The 10,135-nt window shown below is 35.7% G+C and overlaps 1 pseudogene; it reads right to left on the reverse strand.

Annotated features, from left to right (window-relative positions):
* Positions 1-8,265: 8,265 nt before the first annotated feature.
* LOC133081876 (dnaJ homolog subfamily B member 6-like) lies at positions 8,266-9,000 on the reverse strand (annotated as a pseudogene).
* Between the last annotated feature and the right edge of the window lie 1,135 nt (positions 9,001-10,135).

Here is a 10,135-nt window from a genome sequence, read left to right on the forward strand (position 1 = left end):
TCCTCTGCCTGGGAGATGGGCTAGAGAAGTTGCAACTGAGGAAGAGGGTACACCGGTTCCTCTGCAATGGTTAGATAATTATCAGAGAAGTAAGAAATATTTCACTGTGCTAGAGAAACAGCAAAAGTTTCAGATAAATGAGAAGAAAACACAGGATAAACAGTTATATTACAAAATGAGCAACCCTAAATACTGGCATTTATGGAAAATTCAACTGTGAGACAATCACTTATGATTAGTAACACTCTTTTCCATGTAGACCATAAATGTGCTAAAAAAAACCTTATAAATCGGTTGTTCTCTTACATTGATTAATTCTCTCTTATTTACATTGATAAGAAGGAATCGTTTACTAGACACTTAAATGTCAACATTGGCCTAACCTGGGTTGAATAATCTCAAGCTCTGAATTAATGGATTTGTGATACAGCCAGGTAAAGTTCTGCTTGTTTTTCCTTTATTCCAAATTTCCCATTTGATGGCATAATGTCCTTTAAATTCAGGCAATTTTTATTTAGGCTTTCATTATCAGCAGGTGGCCAATGGGCACTTTTTTAAAAAAGTTTTTTTTTTGGTTGTTATTTATAGAAAATATACATTATGTCAAATTTCCTGAGTTTACAGATGTTTCGTTCATGGTGGAAAAACGGCAATTTTCTCACATTGTTATAGTATCTGAAAGGTTTTTCACATATATGCAGATATCAGTCTTGCAAAATTACTGGAGAGTCAGTAACTAACAAGAAAGGTTTTACGTTTCTTTTATGTTGGGGTTTAGGGCTAGACAGAATGATTTTTACTGTGGTAAAACCTATACAACATTACCATTAAAACTTAGCATTGTAACCAGTGTACATTCACATTGCTACCACCACCACCATTCATTTCTAGACTTGTTCATCTTCCCAATCTAAAACTTTATTAAACACTAACTCCTTATTCTCCCTCCCTGAGCCCCTGACAACCACCATTCTACTCTCTGTCTCTATGAATTTGACTAGTCTAGGTACCTTATATAGATGGAATCGTACAGTATTTGTCCTTTTATGTCTGGTTTATTTCACTTAGCATAATGTCTTCAAGATTCATCCATGTTGTAGTATGTATCAGAATTTCATTATGTTTTATGGCTCAATAATATTCCTACAGACCTTATTTTGTTTATTCATTCATCTGTTGATGGAAACTTTGGTAGAATCACCTTTTGGCTATTGTGAATAATGCTGCTATAAAAATGTGTGTGTAAGTATCTGTTTGAGTCCCTGCTTTCAGTGTTTTGGGGGTATAAACCTAGGTGTAGAATTTCTGGATCATAGGTAATTCTGTGTTCAACTTTTTGAGAAACCACCGAACTATCTTCTACAGTGGTTACACTATTTTACATTCCCAGCAGCAGTGCATGAGAGTTCCAATTTCTCAACACCCTTGGCAAGGCTTACTTTCCGTTTTTAAAAAGTTATAGCCATCCTAATGAATGTGAAGTGGTACTTCATTGTGGTTTTAATTTGTATTTCTCTAATGACTAACGATGTTGAGTATCTTTTCATGTGCTTATTGGCCATTTTATATTTTCTTTAGAGAAATATCTGTTCAAATCCTTTGCCTATTTTGGAACTGGGTTGTTTGCCTATTTTTAATTGCTATTTTTGCTAAGCTTCAGTCAGCTCCAGCAATGGAGCCGAGCTAATTCTTCTCAACAAGAAAAATAAAACTAATTGTAAAAATCAGGCACAAAACGTGAAGAGAAACCATCTAAGAACTGTGGAGAGTAAATTATGTTTCTTAAGTAAAGAGGAAGAAAGGGAGAACAAATGGGAAATCCAGAAAGCTGCAGGGAGATGAAGAGACCACAGGAATTGCTGTTTCTTTAATTAGTTGGGATAGCCAGGCAGGGTAGCTATATCATGCCTGACTAAGTCAATGGGAAGGTGCAAAAAAAGACTGAATTGAAGGTGAAAAAGTCAGGAAAGGTGCAGGTGATACTAGATATGAGGATTAGCATTCTAATCAAACACTACCATATGGTTGGCTGTTGGAGTAAAATATGTTGGGAGCTGAATAAAATTGCATCCTGGACTTCAGTTGTTTGACATTTGCTCTAAAATGTTATTTTAAGATTTAGTTATAATTTAAGTTTATAATATGCTTTAGATACGAACAAGGTTCAAAAGAATGTCTCTTTATCGTAATCAAACAAGTCAGTTTACACCTTATAGCTCAAACCTTGGAGGCTGTGGCATACAACTGCCATCTGGTGTTGGTATGTTCGCATAGCAGGCTTATGCATTTGATACATTCAAAACAAAAACAAAACAAAAAAACTACTTGGGGGCAGAATTTGCAAAACTAAAGTGATGAAGTGTTAGAGGTCTAAATTAATAAATTAATAAGGTGTCATTGTTTTAAAAAAGAGGACAGAAAGCAACCTCTGAAAATACTTCCTTATGGAATTCAGAGTGATGCAGAGACTGTTCCTATTTACTATTGGCAAAAGGGGATTTTTTTCATGGATGTGGACAGCCCGTGAATTGTGAATGGATTCATTGTCTTGGTGGTCTGGTTTACCCTTGAATATGCTGTAAATTTACACAGCTGAGAAAGTGATCAAATACAAAAAGAAGTGCATTTGAGAGGAGACGTTTTGTAAGCTCTAAATTCCTCGTTTTAAAGGTTATAGTTCTTTCAGCAAAATCAAACGTTCTTTTTCTTTTGTTGTGTAGTTCAATATTTTTCTGTGTCATGTAAGAGTGCTCAATGCTTCCAGAATTCATTTTACTCAAAGAAATCAGTTTGAAAAATCAAGCCCCATGATGCTTTCAAGATTAATACACATTCCATTGAAAATAAGTATACTGGTGGTACAAACATAAGTGATCTGTTCCAATCACCTAAAGTCAGGAAGGTTGGCAGAGACTGAACACCCAATCTCCGGCTCACTTCTCTTGGGAGTCAGATGTGGAAAGCTTGTCTTTTTTGAGCTTCATTTTAATTAGCTGGTCGGGGGAAGCAGTGATGAAGTAGCCCAAGGGAAACCTCCAAGCTACCCAATTGAACATTACAAGACTGGCTCTATGGACTAAGAAAAGCTAAAGTTGCTTAGTTTTACAGTGAAAAATAACATTGGGGATGATTGCAGTTAGGAAGGAATGAGAGCCTTAACTACATTTCTTACTGCTCTGGTCCGAGAAAGTTTGCTTAAGAAATTATGAATTTATAAAGAATGCTACTTTCCTGAAAAAAAAAAAGTCTAGTTTTTTGAGTAACAGTGAAAGCTGTGACTTTTAGACTTTCTTGTAGTTCCCTTTGCGAGCAATTTGCTACCTTACTTTTTTGGTTCACAGCTGGGAGTTATAAGCAAGCTGAGAGTGGCAAGAGAAAAATTTGTTCAGGCATCAACAGGAAACTGTATTGGACATTTTCCTGAACCTTACCTCTGTCTCAAGCAATCAGGTCGTATTAAATCTCAATGATACTTTACACATTTATCCGGTTCTACATTAAGCCTCTGACATCTTTAGCATTACTATTGAATAAAGTGAGTAAATAGGAAACAGAATTAAAAACCTGAGACCGATGTCTGCTTTATTTCTTCCACCTTTCTTTCCATCGTTTTTCCTCTGTGTCTCTAGCCATTTGAGGTAAGTAGTTTGAAGATGGTGCTCCCCAATAATCAGTAGTCTATTCAGGACTCAAATGGACACCTTGCAATCTGTAACTTTAGTACCTATTCACAATAATATCTGGACGTCCACTATTTTCTGTTTCTATAACCACCAGGTAAGTGTAGGACTTTGTACAAAAATTGCAACAACTAAGCGATTTCTCTATCTTCTATTTTTGTCCCACCAGGCCCATCCTATAGAGAGAGTAGTTAAGTCAATTTTCTCAAACATCATTTTTTCTTACTCAAGTTCTTAGAACATTTACAATTCACGTAATACAGCAAATCCAAATTCATTGGTATGATCTTCAAAACTACTCTCCATATTGTTCTCATTTGCAATTTCCATACTGTATTCCCCTATTAGCTCCCAATATGGGCTTTGCTGCAAACAAGCTAAACATGTTACATTGGATTATCTTCTTGAATCTTCACAATGACCTTATGATGTATATATACTTCTATTATTAATCCCACTTCATAGATGAGGATACTAAGGTTTATTAACAATAAGAACTTGGTCTAAGGGTAATGCAATTAGTTAGTGGCAAACATGGGATTAGAATCAGTGTTGATTCCAGAATTAGTGCTGAATATTCAGTAGGCAGACTGTAGTGCCATCAGCCTGTGTTTAAAGCAGGGACATAAAAAATACGTTTTAAAAAAATTTGGTTTGATACTAAGGGAGGATATTATGGAAAATAATTAGCACTTTCTTAATCTTTATTATTTTACTTTGTTTTCATTTTCCTCATTTTATTGCCATTGAACTTGGTCTCAATAGAAATATTTGGTGAGAAAAATGTTAGATAACATTATTTTATCTTTTTTAAACTTTGTGTTATGAAGAATTTAGAATGTATACAAAGTAGATAGAATAGTATAATGAATACTTATGTACTCAGTATACCCAGCCTCAATAATAATCAATTCATCCTGTGTCATCCATACCTCCATCCACTACCCCCTCCCATATTTAAGCAAGTCCCATTCATCATGTTATATATCATGTGTAAATATTTTGGTATGTATCTCTAAAAGAATAGGACCATTTTTTAACATAATGACAATACAATTATTTCACCTATAATATTAACAATAATTCCTTTAATAATGTCAAATATCCTGTCAGTGTACACATTTCCAGTTGTCTCATAAATAGTATTTATTTTATATACTATATATGAATTAGGATCCAAATAAGGTCTACATCTTGTGATTGGTTGCTGTTTTAAGTCTCTTTTAATCTACCACATACCCCACCATCTCTCTTCTTTTTCTTGGCAATATGTTGAAGAAACCAGGTTGTTTGTCTTGTACAGTTTCCTAGAGTATGGACTTTGAGGATTGCATTCTCATGTGTAGATTAACAAGTTCCTTTGTCCTCTGTGTTTCCTATAAATTGTCAATTGGATCTAGAGCCTTGATTGTATCTACAGGTTTAATTTTTATTTTTTCCAGACTTACTTTATATGTGGTGTTGTCTTCTTCCATTAGGAAGCATACGATGTCTGATTGTCTCTCTAAATATATTTATATTAACTTAGGATATCTTGTGTGCTTATTTATCCATTATTTGATAAATGGTTCTATTTATTGGAGTTCAGCTTCATCTTTCTTTAATAAATCACATCCATAATTGTATTGTCTAAGACATTTCAGTTTCATGTTCTTTAAAGTAGAGATCTTGAAGTGAAATTCTTGAAGTAGAATTCTAAATGTTTCTACTTCTAATATCTTATAATCTCTTAATAAGGCATTCAGTTCAATTAACATAGAAGTAAGACTTTTCCCATCCACATTTTATCTATTGACAAATATAACTAAGTTATATAATTACAATATAAGTAGACTGGAATACACAATTCTGGGAACAAACACAACTGACTTTTTATAAGCAAACAGTTAAACTGGAGAGTGAAGAAATATGTGGTTACCCGTAAGTTTCAATATATCTTGGGCATCAGTTGATATGTTTTACAGAGTTAACATGGCAAATTAGTTAAATAATGTTCAATTAAAAGAGCTTCTAGCACATTGCTGTACAATAGAACTTTCTGTGATGATGGACATGTTCTATATCTACATTGTGCAATAGAGTAGCCATTAACCACATGTGGCTATTGAGCACTTGAAATATGGCTTCCATGAGACTGCAGAACTGAATTCTTAATTTAACTAATGAATTTAATTTAATTCATAACCTTCTAGGACAGCTCAGTTCTAGGATACAAAATCTACCCTGGGGAATAACTGGTTCCAGAGTCTGACTCCAGAGCCTGCACCTTTAACCACAACACTATGCTGCTTCCTGATCTGGTGTTTCTCAGGAATTTTTTTTAATGCATCAAACGTATTCACATTTATTTTATTTTGTTAAGCAAATGACAAAGACCCAGTTTACCAACTTAACTTTTTAAAACCTAAGATTAACATTGCATATTTAAACAATTGTCTGCATAAAACCACAAGACCCCAAATAGCCAAAGCACTCTTGAGAAACAAGAAAAAAGTTAGAGGCACCACACTCCCTGACTTCAGACTATACTACAAAGCTACAGTAATCAAAACAGTATGGTACTGACTCAAAAATAAACACATAGATCAATGAAACAAAATAGAGATCGCAGAAATAAACCCATGTACCTATGGTCAATTACTCTACAACAGAGGAGGCACCAAAATACAATGGGAAAATACAGTCTCTTTAATAAATGGTGTTGGGAAAACTGGACAGCTACATGTAAAAGAATGAAATTAAAACATTTTTATCACACCATATACAAAAATAAACTAAAAATGGATTAAAGACCTAAAAGGATTAGAAACCATAAAACTCCTAAAAGAAAACGTAGGTAGTACACTCTTTTACATAGGTCTCAGCAATATCTTTTGGATCTGTCTCCTCAGGCAAGGGAAGCAAGAGCAAAAATAAACAAGTGGAACCTAATCAAAGTTAAAAGCTTTTGCACATTGAAGGAAACCATCAACAAAACAAAGGTCAACCCACCTAATGGGAGAAGATATTTGCAAATGACATGTCTGATAAGGGGTTAACATCCAAAATACATAAATAACTCACACAGTTCAATATTTAAAAAAAAAAAAAAAGCTATTTAAAAAATGGGCAGAGGACCTGAATAGCCATTTTTCCAAAGAAGACATACTGATGGCCAATAGGCACATGAAAAAATGCTCAGCATCACTAATCATTAGGGAAATGCAAATAAAAACCACAATGAGCTATCACCTCATACCTGTGAGAAGGGCCATCATCAAAAAGATGAGAAATAACAAGTGGTGGCGAGTATGTGGAGAAAAGAAAACCCTAGGACACTGTTGGTGGGAATGTAAATTGCTATAGCCACTATGGAAAACAGTATGGAGGTTCCTCATAAAACTAAAAATATAACTACCATATAACCCAGCAATTCCACTCCTGGGTATATCGCCAAAGAAAATGAAAACCCTCATTTGAGAAGATATATGCACCCTAATATTCATAGCTGAGTTATTTATAATAGCCAAGATGTGGAAGCAACCTAAATGTGCATCAACAGATGAATGGATAAAGAAGATGTGATATATGTATATATCATCTATATCTATATATAGATGATGTATATACACAATGTAATATTACTCACCCATTAAAAAATGAAAATTTGCCCTTTGCAACATGCATGTACCTGGAGGGTATTATGCTTAGTGAAGTAAGTCAGAGAAAGACAAATACTGTATGTTTTCACTTATTTGTGGACTCTAAAAAATAAAACAAAACAAATGAATATAATAAAACAGAAGCAGTCTTACAGATACAGAGAACAAATTAGTGGCTATCAGTGGGGGAAAGGGGAGGGGGAGGGGCAAAAAAGTTGAAGGGGATTAAGAGGTAAAACTAGTAGGTATAAAATACATAAGATACAAGGATGTAATGTATAGTACAAGGTATATAGGCAATATTTTATAATAAATTTATATGAAATATAATTTATAAAATATCAAATCACTATATTTTACGTATGAAACATATAATATTGTAAGTCAATTATACTTCAATAAAATAAACAATTGTCAAAACTTACTAAGTTGCCAGCATTCATGCACACTAGAAAATACTCTCAATTTATATTAATTAAACCAGAAATGCATTACTATTAATGCATTAATATCTTCCACTACTAAATACTGAAAAAATTGAGATTATTTTTGTGGAAGATTCATCCTGGCAATGTTAACTTCACAGCAGGCTGACACTACTTAGCTCACATTTCAAACACAGTAGAAAGGCAGGTCTATGCTAGTGTTAGTGTAGGAAAGTTCCACTACCTGTAGCCACAGGCACCCTGGGTTACATTTAATAGAAAACAAAGTGCATGCAGAGATTCACAACAATTTTAAAGACCAAAAAAATGGTCCTATTATGTGGTCCCAACAATAAACTGAAAGTTTATGACCAATAGTGGTTTGGATGAGCTGTTTACAAATACTTTAGGTACAGTTATACTGAAAGATAGTTCATTTGGCATCTTAAAAAAAAGTTCCTATCAATCTTCAGATGGAGCTTGTTATAGTTAACATTTCTGTTAAGTGCACGCATTGAATTACTTGTTATCCAAGCATAGCAGCTGCTCCTTACCATTTAGCCCTAAGGACTTTAATTGGTCATCTTCAACGTCTACTCTTTCTTGACCATTCTCGACAATTCTCTTTGTAGTGATTTTTCTGCCATTAACAATTTTAGAAGTTGATATAGATTTGAAGTTGTCCGTTCCACTACCGCCAAGTGATGTGGAAGGGAATGAAGTGAGGCCCTAGTGATTCAGGGAGGCAAAAGAAGTAAATCCGGTATCAAAAGAACACCCCCCCTCCAAAATATGGAAAGCCACTGAAGGCAGAAAAAAGACTCTGTGCCTCAACTTCTGCTTCCTAGATCCCCAAAAAAGGCCTCAGATGGGTCTTTGAAGAAGTCCAATGAAAACGGACCCCTTCCACCAAAAAATTCCCTGAAGACATCATCTGGGTTATGGAATGTGAAACCAAACTGAAAGGGACTGTTAAAATGACTTCCACCTGCACCTTCACCATTTAACCCTTCCTTGCCATATTTGTCATAGATATCCCGTTTTTAAGCATCTGATAACACCTCATAAGCCTCAGCTACTTGTTTGAATTTTTCTCTCTGCTTATTCTTTATTCTCAGGATTTTATCTGGATGCCACTTTAGTGCTAGTTTCCGATATGCCTTTTTTATAACCTTAAAAGGCTGAGTGATGTCTCTGCACGCCTAGAACTTCATAGGAGTCCACCACGTTTTGACAGGCTGTTGAAAGGAGCATGCGTTTCTGCTTTTAAGGTCATCTACGTGGGACCTAGGATGTGGGAGCCGGTGGCATGAAGACAAAGCAATGGGGCGTGGCCCGGGTGTCCCCTCTGCTCATGCACCGCTGAGCTGGTAATGGTGGCAGCCTGCTGTTTCTCACGATTTAGTCTTATATGCCTCTTTGTGCATGATATCCATTCTAGCTGAAAATTGCATCCTCTCAATTTCCCAAACCTCTTAGCCTGGTGTGGTAACCAGACTCTGTGCTGGCCTCCAATAAATCATGCCTCCCGAGTATTTATTGATACATACTTGTGTGTTTCCACCCACAGTGACCCATGTGTAACCAATAAATTGTGTGGGACGTGATACTGCCTGACTTCCAAGGCTAAGCTATAAAAAGCCTTGCAGCCTCCACCTTGATCTCTTAGAGCACTCGTTCTTGGAGCCCAGAGTCACCTTGTAAGGCTCCACCTACCCTGTTGGATAGATCTTATGGAGAAGCTCAAACTTCACAGAGAGAGGGAGGATTCTAGCTGAGACCTGTCTTTAAAGCCATCTCCTCCAAGGTACCAGGCATGTGAGTGAAACTGTCTTGCAGCCTACCAACCAGCCCAGCTACTAAGTAGGTACCTAAATTATGAAATAATAAAATACCTGTTGTTTTAAGTTTTAGAGATAGTTTGTTACATTGCAATAGATAACTGGAACACCTGGCTAATTTTTGCTCTTCCTTCAAGGGTTCGTTTAAGTATTACCTCTAAGAAACGCCCGATTTACCTTTTTAATTCCCCTTCCCAGTTTGAGTTAGGTGTAGGTCTTCTTTGCTCCCATGCCATATGAGCACTGATTACACTTCATTGTACATTTCTGGGTTTGTGCTAACTGCCCCACTAGACTGTGTCCTCCTTGACGGTGTGTCTTATTTCTCTTTGTGAAAGGAGCTTGTCCTAGTACTAGGCACATAGTGGCTACTCAAAATAAGTTGACTAAATCACAGAATCTCAGGGTTGGTGGGACTTTAGAAGCCATATAAAACAACCCAAATTGATCTGCCAAGTGTTTGTCCATCCAGCCTGTGTTGGAAGCCTCTCCCATGATGAGAATTTACTACTTCCTGAAGCAGGTTATCACATCTTTAAATAGCTCAG

This window comes from Eubalaena glacialis, chromosome X (assembly GCF_028564815.1).
Source record: "Eubalaena glacialis isolate mEubGla1 chromosome X, mEubGla1.1.hap2.+ XY, whole genome shotgun sequence".
NCBI lineage: Eukaryota > Metazoa > Chordata > Mammalia > Artiodactyla > Balaenidae > Eubalaena > Eubalaena glacialis.